Source organism: Perognathus longimembris, chromosome 7 (assembly GCF_023159225.1).
Source record: "Perognathus longimembris pacificus isolate PPM17 chromosome 7, ASM2315922v1, whole genome shotgun sequence".
NCBI classification, from domain to species: Eukaryota; Metazoa; Chordata; class Mammalia; order Rodentia; family Heteromyidae; genus Perognathus; species Perognathus longimembris.
The window spans coordinates 34,569,613-34,587,755 of NC_063167.1; the positions used below are offsets into that span (position 1 = coordinate 34,569,613).

The window sequence follows — 18,143 nt, forward strand, 5'->3', positions numbered from 1 at the left end:
TCTGGATCTTTCATTAACATCTCACTTCTTTCCAGTACACAAGGTATTTTAAGACTGGGAGGTGCCTCTTTTCAAATGATGCACAAACAAATATGGGTGTGAAGAGCCAGCATGGAGCCCAGGACTCTTCCCTTGAGTTCAGAGAAGAAAACCCGTCTGAATGGTGACCATATCAAGTAAGACTGGGCAAAGTAAAACTAGGAGGAGGGAAGGAAGGAAGGGTTCTGCAGTTATCACATTCACCTTCTGAGCTTCTCTTGCCAGTAGTGAAGAGTTCTATGTCAGGGACCTGTCATTGTGACAACTAATAGTTACAATCCCACAGGATCACCAATAGCAATTATGCCCAATCTCATCAAAAGACAAGGAAACAAGGTGTATTGCAGATAAATGGGTCCACGGGTTGCACAGCAGTGAATGGCACAATTCAGAGCCTCTGCTTTATTGGGATTTGCCTAATCATGATTCATGTTGTGCTAAAAGTAACTGGTAGATCATTTCCCAAAAGACTGTTTTTAAGAGAGAAGAGAGTTTCTGGGGGAAAAAAGGCCATGGAAGGCCATAGGAGGGAGGACTAGGAGCCTCAAATCCTGGAGACAACTCTGGCCAACCTCCAGCATCTCTACAAGCAAACTACCATGAGGGATTTAAGAGGTTCTTCATGTGGGAAGGTAGAGACTCCTGTACTTCTACAAGGGCCTTCTTAGGAGCAGAAATTATATTTCTCCCTACTCTACCCCAAAGCAATTTTCTCACTTATTATTTGATCAAAATATTCCAATATGGGGCTGGGGATATGGCCTAGCGGCAAGAGTGCTTGCCTTGTATACATGAAGCCCTGGGTTCGATTCCCCAGCACCACATATGCAGAAAACGGCCAGAAGTGGCGCTGTGGCTCAAGTGGCAGAGTGCTAGCCTTGAGCAAAAAGAAGCCAGGGACAGTGCTCAGGCCCTGAGTCCAAGGCCCAGGACTGGCCAAAAAATAATAATAAATAAATAAATAAAATAAAATATATTCCAATATGAAAGGGCCTTTGAGCCCATCAAAGAAGTGTCACAGCTTAGTTCTATGGGAACTGTGGGCTGGGGGTCAGAACATCTGATGCTAGCCACAGTTCTGCCTCTCTTATTCTGGGTGACCCTGGAAAGCCCCATCCCTTCTCTAGGCTCTAGATTTTGTTTTTGTCCTCTGTGAAGTGGGACATGTGTTCAGCCATCTGGAAAAAGTCTGTCTAGCTCAGTCAATCTACAGCTATTCCTCTTTATGGCCTAAGTTAGTTTTCATGTTTCCTGGCTAGGGGAAACTCCCACTGACTGGAATCCAGGGGACTTGCTGATTTGATGGTATTATGACTCATACAGTTTTCTAGTTGACACAATCTCTAACTAGTCAGTTCCCTGTCTAGATTGATTTCTTTCATCTAGAGAAGACTAAACTCTTGGAGTTGGAGGCATAGCTCAGATGGTAGAGCACCAGCTAATGAATAAAAGTGTCAGATACTGAGTTCAAGTCTTAGTCTTGGACAGAAAAAAAAAGACTAAGATCTTTCAGGCAGGGTTTTATCTTGTAAATTATCTTTTTTTTTTTTTTTTTTTTTTTGGCCAGTCCTGGGGGGGCCTGAGCACTGTCCCTGGCTTCTTCCCGCTCAAGGATAGCACTCTGCCACTTGAGCCACAGCGCCACTTCTGGCCGTTTTCTGTATATGTGGTGCTGGGGAATTGAACCCAGGGCCTCATGTATACGAGGCAAGCACTCTTGCCACTAGGCCATATCCCCAGCCCCATTGTAAATTATCTTATCTTTACTGACTTCTGATATTGGGTTTTCCACCTGACAGATCATTGTTATTTGGAGGGCAGAATGATGTGGAGGCTGAATCTTGTCTCAACCTCAGATTCCTTGGCTGTAAAATTTCTAAAATCTCCATATTACCAGGTCATTGGGAGGATTAAATGAGAAAAAGCATTTTACAGTATCTAGGGTAGAAATGGCATACATTTCAAACTCATCCACTTACAATTGTCCCTCTGCACTGCTGGTTACCTTAGGCCTGTTCTTAGAGCACCATTTTGTCTGGGCTTCTGAAAGAGTCTCTTATTTCCCTGCTTCAAATCTTGCCTCCACAATTTTGCTCCTCTTAATATACACAATGGTATTTGAACATAAGTTGGATATATTCTTCCCTTGATTGAAAACTCTCTGAAACTTCTCATTGTCTTTGAGATAAAAACCTAAATCTCTTATCATGGTCTATAAGTCTATTTATTACTATCTGATTCTCTCTCTCTCTCTATATATATATGTATATATATGTATATATACATATGTATATATACATATACATATACATATATACATATACATATATACATATACATATGTGTGTATATATATATATATATATATATATATATATCACCTCCTTTCTTGCCATGCATTTTTTGCTCAGGCCCCTTCAGCCACACTGGCTGAGTTTCTTGGGTTCTTATTCTATACTGGGCTATTGCCCAACTATGACTGGAATTCCAGGTCTCTATTTACATGCTGTTTCCTCCAGGAATTTCCTTGAGTCATTCATACTCTGTCTCTCTGTCTCTGTCTCTTTGTCTGTCTGTCTCTCTCTCTCTCTCTTCTGGTTCTGGGCCTTGAATTCAGGGCCTGGTGCTGTCCCTGAGTCTCTTTGTGCTCAATGGTGCTCTACCACTTGAGCTACAGTGCCACCTCTGGCTTTTTCTGAGTAATTTATTGGAGATAAGAGTCTCCTAGACTTTTCTGCCTAGGCTGGCTTCAAACAAAAATCCTCAGATCTTGGCCTCCTGAGTAGCTATGATTACAAGGATGAGTCATCCATGCCCAGCTTCACTGTCTCTTACAGATCTCCCTACCCCCATGTTCTTTCTCCTAATAACTACATAATATTCCAGGATTTACCCAGCTTGCAATTAATCCTTTAAATGTTTTCCCCCAAATGAGCATTTTGCTGAGACCAAGTAGATTTTTATATCCCCCATCCCTTGTAGCTAGCACAATCTAAACATGAAACAAAGGGTGGATTCACCTTTAGTTTCCTTTCTCTTTCTTTACCTTTTTATATTTTTATTAGATACAGCTAAGAAGATACTTCATAGATGACCAGAATATTCATTTGTTAGGGGTCACTCATTTATCTTAAGAACTAAGAGTATGACCTTTGGAAACTAGGTTCACATCTTTGCTCTGATGTATCTGATGAGTGATCTAAGACAACTTCCTTAAGCTTCCTGAAATTTGGCTTCTTATTCTTTAAATAGTGAGTATGTAGTAGAAATCTTAAAGGACTGTTATAAAGATTAAATGAAAATGTATATGAAATACTTAGTGCAATGACACCTGTAAAAATCTGAGCCCCCCCCCCAAGCAGTGTAGTTCTTTTTCTATAAGTAATTACCACAATAATTTTCTGAATACCTCTAGGTCTGTGGTATAGTACTTTTATGCCACAGAATACAACTAGATTTTGTGTAGGCATACCTGGATTCCAGTCCTGAAACTTGGTTCCATGAATTTAGGTACTTGTCTCTCTAAACCTATTTTCCGTATCTACAAAATAGATTTACTAATCACTTCTCTAACCCACCATACAGGACCATTTGGGGGCTCACACAGGATGGTGCATGTACAAAGAGTTTATAAAGTGCAAAAGGGCTGTTAATAAAAATAAAGGATTATTATAAAACCCTGGCTTACCTTCCAAGGAGACTCTGGGTAAATAAGATAAGGTTGAAGTAATGCTCCAAGTAATTGCAGCCAAGGAGAGAGCTTTGGGCTGGAAGCGAAGTTTAAATCTCTGTCTATAACTCTGTCTCTGCCTCTCTTTGTCTCTGTCTCTGTCTCTGTCTCTCTCTCTGTGTCTCTGTCACTCTGTGTATGTGTGTGTGTGTGTGTGTGTGTGTGTGTGTGTGTGTGTGTGCTTTGTCTGTGTGCTACTTCTCTGTTTAATTCCTGGTTGAAGAGAGGAGCCTGGATGTATTTCAATACATCAAGGAGAAAAGTATAGGACAGAAAAATCCAAAAATAAGACATAGTTGCTTTGCCTGCCCCATAGCTGTCTGCCCAGACAAGGAGAAGGACCTGACCAGCCTCTTCTTGTGGCCTAATTCTTTTGGCTTCTCCTTCTCCCTGGGGCATGTACACAACCTTTTAAGAGCCCTGGAGAGAAGAGCTTTTCATTAGCCATTCTGATGACAATTGTTTCACACATCTTCACTGCACATCCTCACTCTGGCATGTAATAGAAAACAAATTTCCCTGGATTTGGAGGAGGCGGTATGAAGAGAGCAACTCAGGATTCCAGTGTTAACCATTCATTGATTTACTTGCTTGTCACTGGGCAGTCCTTAGGCTTCAAGCCTTGAAAATGTAAAATGGTGAGAGATGATGGATTCTAGAATTTTTGCTGTTCCTTCTAGTTAGGGGCATGATAGTAAATGTTTAACCACTGACTATTAGCTATTAACAATTCATGCTGTGGCTGAGGATATGGCCCAGTGGCAAGAGTGCTTGCCTCATATACATGAGGCCCTGGGTTCAATTCCCCAGCATCACATATACAGAAAACGGCCAGAAGTGGCGCTGTGGCTCAAGTGGCAGAGTGCTAGCCTTGAGCAAAAAGAAGCCAGGGACAGTGGTCAGGCCCTGAGTCCAACGCCCGGGACTGGCCAAAAACAAAAGAAAAAAAAACAATTGATGCTTTACAACATTCATGGGACATGGACGTTGGTTAATTATGACAATAATTCCATGTATTGGAACCTTGACTCTGAATGATATGAGTGACTTCACTGAATCTAACAATGGTTTTCAAGGGGCTGGGAATATGGCCTAGTGGTAAAGTGCTCACCTGGTAACAATGGTTTTCAAATACTAGAAATCTTGGGGCTAGGAATATGGCCTAGTGGCAAGAGTGCTTGCCTCGTATACATGAAGCTCTGGGTTCGATTCCCCAGCACCACATATATAGAAAAGGCCAGAAGTGGCTCTGTGACTCAAGTGGCAGAGTGCTAGCCTTGAGCAAAAAGAAGCCAGGGACAGTGCTCAGGCCCTGAGTCCAGTCCCCAGGACTGGCAAAAAATAAACAAATACTAGAAAACTACTTCCTCCATTTTTATGCTTATCATAATGTAATAGCTGCAAAACAGCTTTAATTTTAATTTGTAATATTAATGTTTGTTCTATCACTTTTAAATTTTGTTGGCAGTTTGAACTCAGGGACTCATGCTTGCTAAGACGATACTCTACCACTTGAATCATTCTTATCACTTTCTTTTTTTTTTTTGGCCAGTCCTGCGGCTTGAACTCAGGGCCTGAGCACTGTCCATGGCTTCTTTTTGCTCAAGGCTAGCACTCTGCCACTTGAGCCACAGCACCACTTCTGGCCATTTTCTGTATATGTGGTGCTGGGGAATCGAACCCAGGGCCTCATGTATATGAGGCAGGCACTCTTGCCACTAGGCCATATCCCCAGCCCCTCTTATCACTTTCTTAACTCTATCACTTTCTTAACATCTATAACTTTCATAAGTCTAGACAATGAAATAAGCCTTGACATGTAGCATTTGCCAATTTTTTTTTTCTTTTTTGCCAATCCTGGGCTTGAACTCTGGGCCTGGGCACTGTCCCTGAGCTTCTTTTGCTCAAGGCTAGCACTCTACCACTTGAACCACAGTGCCTCTTCTGGCTTGTTCTTTTTATGTGGTACTGAGGAATTGAAGCCAGGACTTCATGCATGCTAGGCAAGGACTCCACCACTAAGCCACATTCCCAGTCCTGCCAATTTCTTTATTATACTTATTTCCCCAGGACCAATTTCAAAAATGTTTTAACTTTTATGGAGTCCTGTTTATTTATTTTTGTTGTTGTTGCTTAGTAGTACTTTTGGTATCATAGCTAAGAAAACATTGCTTAGTCTAAGGTCACAATGATTTATAATCCATGTTTCCTTCTAAGAACTTTATAGAATATTATGGTTTTCGTTTTTGTTTGTTTGTTTTTTTGGCCAGTCCTGGGGCTTGGACTCAGGGCCTGAGCACTGTCCCTGGCTTCCTCTTGCTCAAGGCTAGCACTTTGCCACTTGAGCCACAGCGCCACTTCTGGCCATTTTCTGTATATGTGGTGCTGGGGAATCGAACCCAGGGCCTCATGTGTACGAGGCAAGCACTCTTGCCACTAGGCCATATCCCCAGCCCCATGGTTTTCGTTTTTACATATACTTTTTGTTGTTGTTGGTTGTAGGGGTTGAACTCGGGGCCTGGGCACTGTTCCTGAGATCTTTTCTACGACTTTGAGACACAGCTCCACTTCCGGTTTTTCAGTGGTTAATTGGAGATAAAGAGTCTCATGAACTTTCCTTTCTGGGCTGGCTTTAAACCTTGATCCTCAGATCTTACTTTCCCTAGGACACAATCATTCTTTTGGACACAATCACTTTAGTTCTACATTTGCCTTCCTATGGCTATGTAGCTACAGTTTTTTCAATATAAGCAGTGTCAGAATTCCTATACTCAAGTATTGCTCCTATAATTCCATTTATGATCAAGTTTTACTTCATGCTTTATCACTTCATTTTTTTGCTTCATTTTATTTTTTTTTGCCAGTTCTCTTTTTTGATTATTCATGTTTGTAAAATGTCATGTGGGTTGTACTCCTGGTAGAAAAGAAGGCAACACAGTATCTGCCTTGCAATCTGTTTGAGAACTGAGTAGCAGATGTGCAGTGATCAATCACTGACAGACTGAAAGGAGTGACTCATCACTGATCATGACACACTTCTGTTATTTACTTAGTGATACATGGAGTGAAGATCTAGTAGCAACATTTTTACTTTCATGCAACTACTCTTAGTTAATACACTATGATAAGTGAATTGTGTTGCTGGATGACAGATATTATCTAGTCTATAGAAACTAAAATCCACGTACTTCAGAACTATGTGAAGCAAGGGCTACTTGTATTTATTACCTTTGTTTTTTAATATAATTTATTTACTTGTAAGTGTATAGGATTTAACTTTCTTATAACATAACTTTCAAAAATGACCATACGTATGGCTGGGAATATGGGTTAGCAGTAGAGTGCTTGCCTTGCATGCATGGAGCCCTGGGTTCGATTCCTCAATACCACATATATAGAAAAAGCCAGAAGTGGTGCTGTGGCTCAAGTGGTAGAGTGCTAGCCTTGAGCAAAAAGAAGGCAGGGACAGTGCTCAGGCCTTGCATTCAAGCCTCAGGACTGGCAAAAAACATTGGCCATAAGTATATATGTAAACAGTATAAATAATTTGATACAAGTTGTTGGCCAGTAAAGGAATGTAGGGACAGGGAAAGAGAAGTAGGCTCTCCCAGGAGTGGATACTGGGAAGAGGGGGATAGGCTAACAAGGATAGCTGGAGGAGGTGGAATGCCATCTAAACAAATTGTTTACACCTATGAAAATAGAGTGAAACCTGTTGAAATTGTTTTGGGAAGGTACCAAAAGGGGAAAGGAGAGAAATGGAGTAAGCTCATTGCAAAGAGAAATGAAATAAAATGGCCATGTTTAACCATCTGTTTACAAAGTCTCTCCTTCAGATTTAAAAATCAGCTCTCATGAATCAGCATGAGCTTGTTCCAACTGATCATTTCTTTCACCCATACATTTCCCTTTTGTGATTCATCTTTGCTCAGCAGAAGCACATATACATGTACATATAAATAGAGTGAAACACAATCACTATTCTCCCCACATTCTCTTTTTCTATAGTGCTTGAAATACTGTTTAAAATACTCAGTGTTTGCAGATGTGAACTAAATTCACATTCCCGTGAGAACACACACAAGATCATATCATTCACTCATATGTGCAACTGAGGTGTAACATGCCCAAATAAAACAAACTCCATGAGTCACCAAGCTGTAATGAATGCTTACTATTGACTTGCCTATGCTATACTTCAAAATAGTTTTGTTTATTTGCTTTCTGATTATTAGGGAATATATACACATTGAGAAGAACAGGAAAGAGTATAAAGAAAGTGTCAAGGGCTGGAGATGTGGTACAGTGGTAGAGTACTTGCCAAGGCCTTGGGCTTCAATTTGCAGCACCACAAAAAAGAAATAAAGGAAAAAGGAAGGAAGGAAGGAGAAAGAGAAGTAAGAAAGAAGGAAGGAAGAAAAAAGAAAGTGAGAGAAAGGAAGAAAAAAAAAGATGCAAGAGGAGATAAGCTGTTTATGTAGTGTTTAATATTGATGGGGAGGAGAAAATGTTTTACTTTTGTATATCATTAAATCTTTAAAAATAAATTAAATTTATTTTTGTTAAAGGAAAGAAAGAAAGAGGAAGAAAGGAAGGAAGGATGGAAGGAAGGGAGGGAAGGAGAGAAGGAGGCAGGCAGGCAGGCTAAGTGCCAGTGGCTCCAGTCTGTAATCCTAGCTACTCAGAAGGATGAGATCCAAGGATTGTGATTCAAACTCCAATTAGCCATCAGAAAAGCAGGAAGTAGACTCAAGTGGTAGGGCATGAGCCTTGAGCAAAAATAGTTCAGAGCTAGCGCCCAGGCCTTGAGTTTAAGGCCTAGGACAGCAGCACAAGAAAGGAGTTTAAGGCCAAGGACACCAGCACAAGGAAAAAAAAAAAAAAGGAAGATGAAGGAGAGAAGTGGGAAGAAGAGAGGAAGGGAGGGAAGGAGGTAGAAAGGAAAGGAGGAAAGAAGGAAAGAAGGGAGGGAAGGAGGGAGGGAGTTAGCTCTTGAGTTGCCAGTGACAGAGAATTAATGTCTAAGGTTAAAAAGTTAACCAAGGGGCTGGGAATATGGCTTAGTGGTAGAGTGCTTGCCTCATACACTTGAAGCCCTGGGTTCAATTCCCCAGCACCACATATACTGAGTCTAAGCTCCAGGACTGGCAAAAATAAAAATAAATAAATAAATAAATAAATAAATAAATAAATAAAAAGTTAACCAAAGTCAGGGCTGGGGATTTGGCCTAGTGGCAAAGAGTGCTTGCTTCGTATACATGAAGCCCTGGGTTCAATTCCCCAGCACCACATATACAAAAAATGGCCAGAAGTGGCGCTGTGGCTCAAGTGGTAGAGTGCTAGCCTTGAGCAAAAAGAAGCCAGGGACAGTGCTCAGGCCCTGAGTCCAAGCCCCAGGACTGACAAAAAAAAAAAAAAAAGTTAACCAAAGTCAAGGGAAGATCATTTTAACTGAGTGTCCACTGTGGATCTAGAACTTCAGGACAACCCTTATAACTTTGTACTATACCAATAAGAAACACATGACTCTAGTAAAACAGCTTGCAGTTGGTGGAGTTGTGATTTGAACCCAGATCTTATCATTCCAAAGATATACTACACTGCACATTGTTCTGCACTATCTCTATAGATAGTAGGCAATATGGTAAAGATTTGCAGACAGAAAGAGCCCTGACTGAATTGAACATCCTGAGGTTCAGGGGTGGAAATATTTAAATAAGAACTTTCTTCCACTGCCCAATCCATGTTTGCATCATCAGAACATAGGTTTCCAACTTCTAGCCCAAGGTCTTCTCATTGTACTACATTTATCATATTGCCTCCTATACAATTCTTGAGAAAAATACATCATAAACATTCCTTCGGGTCAGGTGTATCTCACCACTTCCTTACTGGAATCAGAAGAGGGAAGAGTGAGTCATCCTGCACAGAATGGTAATAATAATAATTATGCTTGAGGAAATACCTTCTTGTGTTATTGTTCAGTTAGACTTGACTTACGTGGAAGCACTTTACTCTTATAAATTAGGTTGTCCTCCCATTTGTCCCTCCCTAGTGGGTGCTGCACATCTCCACCCCGAGCGTGGGAGGAGGTGTGGCAGTGCTGTAGCAGCGAGGAGATTAGTAGTCAGACAGACCTGGGTTGGAATCTTAGTTCTGCCCCATCCAGTCATTTAGGGCAGATAACGTCACCTCTGGCAACCTCAGTTTCTTAATCTGTCAACACGTTGAAATGACACTCATTACCTTTTCCCTCAAACCTGCTCCTCCTCCTCTGCTTGTCTCTCTACCCAATAGCATTGCTTTCCAAGCCAGACACCCAAGTGTCATTTTTGACTCCCTCCTTCACATGACTCCCCACTCCCCATTTTCTTTTTTTGCATGGCCATCCAATTATGAGTTTGATGAAATCGCTAAATCCCCTAAAATCTCTATTATCCCCACTCTACCCTAATTCAGGTCATCATTACTTTTGACTAGATTATCATAATGGACAGTTATAAGTGACCTCTCTGCCTCTGAATTTGTGTCCTTTAGTCCTTACACACCAGTTACAATAACGTTTTCTGTTAATCAAATCTGTTAATAATATCAACTAGGTTAACAGCTCTAATGAATTTTCATCACCTCTATGATAAAAAATTCAGAGGCTTTGCCCTGTTTTGGCCCCTGCCTGGGTATTGAACCCAGGGCTTCTTGTATACGAGGCAAGCACTCTTGCCACTAGGCCATATTCCCAGCCCCGCATCTATTGTTCTTTAAAAATAAAAACATTTACATAAAGTGAGGTATTTTCTAGTTCTGTTCACTGCTAGAACTATCACTCCTATTTGCCCACAGACATTCAAAGAGATGTTGGTAGAAGCAATAGCACCAAAGTAACAGCACTTGTCTTTTTTTTTTTCAGGCAGAAGAGAGAGCTTCATTTGGCCGAACTACTGGACTGCTGCTAAATCCAAGGCACATGAAGCAGGGAAGAGTTAAGTCATTATTTTTAAATACCATTGTCTAAAATATTGTCTAATAAATGGATCTAGGACTTTTAGAGAAATAAGTAATTCTATAGCTGGGGCTAAGTGATAAACAATTGCTAAAAGAACAGAGAAGCCAGTGAAATCTATATGATTATAAATGATGTTAGTAATGACAATTCATATAGTTAAATAAAAGCAAAGAGTTCATTTTGATATAAATAGATAAAAAGAAGAGAATAAAAAACATCTAGACAGTGGAAAGACCAAAAATGTGTAAGGAATGATAATGATAGAATTAGGAAATTATCTTTGGCAATCACTATATCAATAATTGCATCAAGCAAGAATCATCAATGGAGCTGGGTACTGGTAGCTCATGGCTGTAATCCTAGTTACTCAGGAAGCTGAGACCTGAGGCTTGAAGTTCAAAAGGACCCAGCAGAAAAGTCCATGAGATTCTTATCTCCAATTAACCACCAGAAAACCAGAAGTGGAGCTGTGACTTAAAGTGGTAGATTACTGGCCTTGAGTAAAAAGAGCTCAGGGATAGGGCCCAGGCACTGAATTCACACCCCACAACTGACAAAAAAAAATCATCAGTGAATATAAAAACTTATTAATATTCCTAAATGATCTTCCCCTCAGTTATTTCACAAGTCAGGTATAGTGTTGTTTATAATGCCAGCTACTCAGGAGGCTGAGTCAGGAGGATCATTTGAGGCAAGCTTTTTTTTTTTTTTTTTTGCCAGTCCTGGGCCTTGGACTCAGGGCCTGAGCACTGTCCCTGGCTTCTTTTTGCTCAGGGGTAGCACTCTGCCACTTGAGCCACAGCGCCACTTCTGGCCATTTTTTGTATATGTGGTGCTGGGGAATTGAACCCAGGGCTTCATGTATATGAGGCAAGCACTCTTTGCCACTAGGCCAAATCCTGACTTTGGTTAACTTTTTATTTATTTATTGATTGATTGATTGATTGATTGCCAGTCCTGGAGCTTAGACTCAGGGCCTGAGCACTGTCCCTGGCTTCTTTTTTTTTTTTTTTTTTTTTTTTGCCAGTCCTGGGCCTTGAACTCAGGGCCTGAGCACTGTCCCTGGCTTCTTTTTGCTCAAGGATAGCACTCTGCCACTTGAGCCACAGCGCCACTTCTGACCTTTTTCTATATATGTGGTGCTGAGGAATCCAACCCAGGGCTTTATGTGTATGAGGCAAGCTCTCTTGCCACTAGGCCATATTCCCAGCCCCTCAGGAAGATCGTTTGAATCCCAAGTTTGAGAATATCATGGGCAACATAGAAAGAACCCATTTCAAAGAAAGAAAGAATGGGGTGGGGGATAGGTAACAAAAGAATGAAAGAGAAGAAGGAAGGAGAGAAGAAGGATGGAAAGAAGCCAACCAACCAGCAATTTCATGGTGGAGAAACTTGGCAGATACCTACCACTTTAACCAAGTGAACAAAGTTGCTGTCACCAGTAATAGGATACAATGGGTATCATACACTTCCACATCTCCTGACAGGACCAACTGAGAATAATACATATCTTTATCTCTACATACCTATATCTCTATCACTCTATAAAGATAAGAAAAAGATGTGAGAACAAGACAGAAAATGAGAAAACAAATGATTATCCTTTATACTATTTTTCACATTTTCCTTAAATCTGAAATTATTTCAATATTAAAAACAAAAAATCCGACAGACATAACATTTTAAATTATTTTATTTGAAGTATCATATTTACATATTGACAAATATGTAAAAATACATGTGAGATCATACAAATCTTTTTTTATTTAGCACTTATTAATTTGTTATCTAATCATGAGTAGTTTTCAGTGTCCTTTAAAATTCTTTTCTTTTTTTTTTTTTGCCAGTCCTGGGCCTTGGACTCAGGGCCTGAGCACTGTCCCTGGCTTCTTTTTGCTCAAGGATAGCACTCTGCCACCTGAGCCACAGTGCTACTTCTGGCCGTTTTCTGTATATGTGGTTCTGGGGAATTGAACCCAGGGCGTCATGTATACGAGGCAAGCACTCTTGCCACTAGGCTATATCCCCAGCCCTCCTTTAAAATTCTTAAAAACTAAAAAAAAAAAAAAAAATTCTTAAGAACTTGCTGGGTTTTAAAGGTAGTTTCTCTCTGTAATCTTAGCTACTTGGGAGGTAGCGATTAGAAGGATCTTGGTTTCAGCTTAGGCAAAACATTGCTGAGACCCACATCTCAAACAACAGGGGGCATGGAGGTGTACTTTTATATAGAATCCCGGCAATAAAGGAGACTGTAGATAAGAAGATTGTGGTCACATGCTGGCAAGACTGGGGCAAAAAATGCAAAATCCTATAAAAATAACTGAAACTAAATACCTGTCTAGCAAGCTTAAGGCCTTAGATTCAAATCCTAGTACCATCAATCAATCAATCGACTCTTTAAAAACAATTGTTAGTGTTGGGAATGTGGCTTAGGGGTAGAGTGCTTGCCTTGCATGCATGAAGCCCGGGGTTCGATTCCTCAGCACCACATAAACGGAAAAGGCTGGAAGTGGCACTGTGGCTCAAGTGGTAGAGTGCTAGCCTTGAGCAAAAAAAGCCAGGGACAATGCCCAGGCCCTGAGTCCAAGCCCCAGGACTCCTCCCCACCACCAAAAAAACACAACACACAAAAAAACAATTGTTAATGGTTATAATATTTCTTTGTGTGGAAGTAATATAATTTACTGAGTATTATCATATTTTAATGTGATAAACCTACAGTAAAACATATATAAACATATATTAAACATCTTTGTCCATAGTTGGCAGCAGCAGGTGAGCTCAGTTTTGGGCTATAATTTGAAGGGGATTTTTATTTTTGGTAGATGCTGAAAGTTATGGAGAAAACCCTTAAAAAAAAAAAAAGACTGATCAAGTGGGATATAGACTAGCAAGTGATGAGATTCAGTTCAGCTTAACATTTCCTAATGACAGTAAAATTCAGCTTAATAGTACCAGGGCTGAGACTGGTTCTAGGTACACAGAGATGAATCAAACTCTTGAACATGGCCCATAGCCTTATTATACAATCTTTTAGGAAATACATACATTTTGACATTGTAATAATGGGTGGTTATAAACTTGGAAAGAACAGAGTTAATAAGGACATGGAAGAGATTTTGTGCTTTCCTTTCAACAACTTTTTATTTTCAACAAACTTCCATACAGTATATATTCGTGTGTGTGTGTGTGTGTGTGTGTGTGTGTGTGTGTGTGTGTGTGTGTGCGCCAATCCTGGGGCTTGGACTCAGGGCCTGAGCACTGTCCCTGGCTTCTTTATGCTCAAGGCTAGCACTCTACCACTTGAGCCACAGCACCACTTCAGGCTTTTTCTATATATGTGGTGCTGAGGAACCGAATCCAAGGCTTCATGTATACCATGTATACGAGGCACGCACTCTCTACCACTAGGCCATATTCCTAGCCCAGTATATATTTTTTCTTTTTTCTTTTTTTTAGTACTGGGGTTTGAATTCAAGGCCTCATATTCGCTAGGCTGGTACTCTACCACGAACCAAAAGCCCTGCTTTTAGCTGGTTATTTTAAGATGAAGTTTATTTAATCTTTTCGGCCCTGGCTAGTATTGAACCATGATCTTCTGGATCTTAGCCTTCTTAGTAGTTAAGATTATAGGTGTGAGCTATATACTCTTGTACACAAATTAATACTCACAATATTTATTCTTTTCCATCCTCCTCTTCCTTTAGCATATCTATGATTTGTTCAGCACATATCCTAGACCAAAGTGAGTTGCAGTGAGGTGGGAGAGGAGAATGATTTGAAAAGCAAAAAAGTAGAATTTACTAAGCTTCATGACCAATTGTCCAGAACTGGGACAGAAAAATTGAAGATAAAATCAATTTTACACCTTAGTGAATGATAATGCCATTCACCAAGCAAGAAAATGGTTATCTTTTTGGCCTAGATTTTATTTTGAGATGAAATCTTGCTATATTTCTCCACAATAACCTTAAACTCCTCAACTGAAGTGATCCTTCTATCCCAGCCTTCTAAGTAGATGGGACTACAGGTATGTACCACTACACCTAGCTTGGCTCACTTTTAAAAGAGCAAAAAAAAATCTTGCTGGGGAAAAGTTTAAAGTCACTTGAAGAAATTGTTCTTAAAAATGGGTTTTGTAGAGGGTATGTGTATATGTATATACACATATACACGTATGTGTATATATACACATACATACACATATATGTTATAATATGAAAGGAGGTCTGCTAGGATGGAAATGAAATCCTATTTGATCCACTGGTTTGTAGAAGAAAAATCAATGCAACACTGAAAGTGGGGTAATCAATTGAGAACAAGCCAAAGTGAATAAAAATGGAAAAAGACATTTACAGTAGAAGGAAGAAAAGTAGATATGAGATTTCTGGGAGTAGAAAGCAAACTGATAGGAAGACCTAAAAAGGATGGAATGAAACTGTAGCAGACTAAAGAATCTTAAGTGAACTCCTATCATGAGGGAGGTGGTGATGATGTTAAAGGCAGCCTCCATCTGCAACAGAATTTGAATAGAAAGGGAGAAAATGTGAAACAAGAGGAACCTGGACTTGGGAACAAATGAATCATCTCATGTAGTAGCTACACCTCGGGGAATGAGTCACAAGCAAATGCAGATTTTGTGTGGTGGTAGTGATCTAGACTTGGAAAGCACAGTGCTAATGTTAGGGTGCCAAGCTGATCTAAATTAAAGGGCCCATTTCTCTAGATTGAAATTTTCTAGCAGTAGTAACTTACCTTTAGAGTCATTTCATAATATTCCAGGGGATCTCCAGATCTACTTCCAGCTCTTCCTTAGGTTAGTTATATTCCACACATCCAATGGTGGTAGTATAGTACCTAATTCATAGAGTTGTTGTGAGGATGAATCACGGCTTCCTTCTGAGTTCCAGTTTCTCTTGTTACAAAAGGGAGATAGTGATTTTTTTTTTTTTTGGGTAATGTGACTCAGAAAGTATGTGGCAAAGGCACTCAGGATTATACAGGAACAGCTTTCATTGATGAGAACTGCTAAGTTATATTTTCTTTAGATGGCTGCTCAATTATTTGAATCTTTCCTGGAGACATTATGTAATTTTCTCATTATGATTTTGTTATTACTAGGCCATCACCTGTGGTATGGTAAGATTGTTTTATAATTTTTATGCAGAAAAATGTGCTGGTTCTATTTTGATATCTGTCATGCAGCAAAATGTCAAGGGAGCCAGTGTACTAGTCTGTACTCTTCAGTAGAGAGATGTTATATAATTGCATTAGTGAAATTAACAGAAATTTCATCCAGACCAGGAATGGAGAACTGATGCTCTCATCTTTTGACAGAAATACACATACACAAAGACACAGAGAAAAACAAAACAGATATGTACAATCTTAAGCCTCATAAGGGTGGATAGGAGGGATGTTCTGAGATCAATAAAAACTGGAACTGGCATTGACTGAGTGCCTTCTATAGGCCAGTCTTTTTCCATCTCTACTATGCATGATCAGCAAGGCAGGTCAGAGAAAACTGAGGCTTAAAATGTTACATAACTTTTCAGAGACATAAAGCTATACATGATGGAACCAGAATAGTTAGCATCAGCATATGACACCAAAGGTCCCTGCTGTCACTAGTATAGTACTTGGAAAATTTGAGGGCCAGGTGATCTAGAGAACTTCTCTTTTCCTACTTCCTTTCTGTCAGTCTTTTGTTTCTTTTTGTTTTTGGTTCGGATGTTTGCACCCTAGAGGCTGAGCAGGATCAAACTGGAGGCATCCGTAAAACAAATGCTTCCACAGCACCTAGTATACATAAAACAATTTCCTCCTTTTAGAGCCTGGCCCAGGATAAGGCAGGGATGTGGGGGAGGGGTACAGACTAGTGGGACAGCAAAGGCGGTGGGGTGTGGAGAAGGGGGCTCATAAAAGGATGATTCTTTTATCTTCAAACAGTTTATGAAATTCAGGATAACTCTTTGGCTATGCTCTTGTCACAGATTTCCCCCTATTTTGTCTTTTTTTTGGGGGGGGGGGCGGGAGGGTGTTAAGGGTTAATAGTGTTTGTAGGAAATTTCTGAAATGATCTGCATAGTAGATCCTCAAAAAGTTAAGGTCAAAGACAATTCCTTCCTCTGCTTTAGGAGGCGTGTGTGTGTGTGTGTGTGTGTGTGTGTGTAAATGTTTGTTTTGGGTCACTCTCCTCTCATCCAGAGGCATGAAGGGATTGGAAGGGGACCCCCCCCCCCACCCCTTTTCCCCATCTCCTGGAGAGATGCGTCAGGAGATTCCCGCTGGCCCTCCGGCGCGGGGTCCAGTGACGAGAACCGTCACGTACCTTCTGCAGGGAAGGCACAGGCGTTGGGGGCTACTGGGGGCCGCCGGGGTCGGGGAGCACCCTGGGAAGCGGGGGTCGGCGCAGGGCGCGCGGGGGGCCCCCGCCGCCACCCCCGGGCCACGCTCCCCCGCGTTCCCTGCCGCTCGTGCCCGGCGCGCCCGCCGCAGTCCCGGCGCCCGCCGTAGCGGGACGTGGGGTGCAGGGGGCGCTGTGGCCCGGCGGTGCGGACGGCTGGAGCGGCCACCGCGACGCCCGGAGGCTTCGCTGAGGACCCCCCCACCCCCCTGCCTGCGGCGCGTCGGTCGTCCCCACGCAGCTTGCGCCCCCCGGCCCGGCTCGGCGGCGCTGCCCGGGACCCGCGTGGCTGCGGCGGCCCAGGGAGCCGATGCGGCTGGGCGGGCGCTGGGCCTCCGCAGCCCCCGCCGCCGCCGCCGTAATCACCACAGCCCCGTCAGGAGCGGGAAGCTTCGCAGCGGAGCCCGGGGCCGCACCGGTGCCCTCCGGTGGAGGAGGAGGCGGCTTTCGGCCCAGGGACGACCCCCTCGGCCATGCTGGAGCGGCGGCGGCTGCAGCTCGAGGTGAGTGTGCGGTGCGACGCCGTCCCGGGCCGGTCCATTCCCGCTGTCCCGGGGCCCCTCGGCGGCTCGGGCTCGGGCCGGGCGTCCTGCCGCGGCGGCCGCCTCCGCCCTGCAGCTCTGCGGCTTCAGCCCTTCCTGCCCGCGGCCCCCGGGAGGCTGGAGGCCCGTGGGGGGCGACTAGGCCCCGCGCGGCCGGGAAGCCCTCGCGCGGGCCTAGGGCTGGCGGCGGTCCGGGAGCCCTTCGCGGCCGTCCCTTGGCGGAGCCGAACGCGGCCCTGCACGGAGCTCCCGGAGGGAGGCAGAGGACGCTTGTTTGCAAACAGCCTCGGCTTCCCCGCGCCCTGGGGCTGATGAGTCCCGCAGCGTCCCCGGGCGGGGGGGGGGGGGCGGGGGGGGGGAAAGGACGGGACGGGACGCGGGGCTCGGCAAGGAAGACTGGGAGAGGATCGAGGTGCAGAGAGT

General features: G+C 42.6%; 1 protein-coding gene across 2 annotated transcripts in view; it reads left to right on the forward strand.

The window, feature by feature from the left end:
* Nucleotides 1-17,332: 17,332 nt before the first annotated feature.
* Zfyve9 (zinc finger FYVE-type containing 9) overlaps nucleotides 17,333-18,143 on the forward strand; it is a 103,331-nt gene continuing 102,520 nt past the window's right edge. For both annotated transcript variants that reach the window (XM_048351309.1, XM_048351310.1), the window contains exon 1: nucleotides 17,333-17,681. The gene's annotated coding sequence lies outside the window, so the exon portion shown is untranslated. The remainder of the gene's footprint in view (nucleotides 17,682-18,143) is intronic.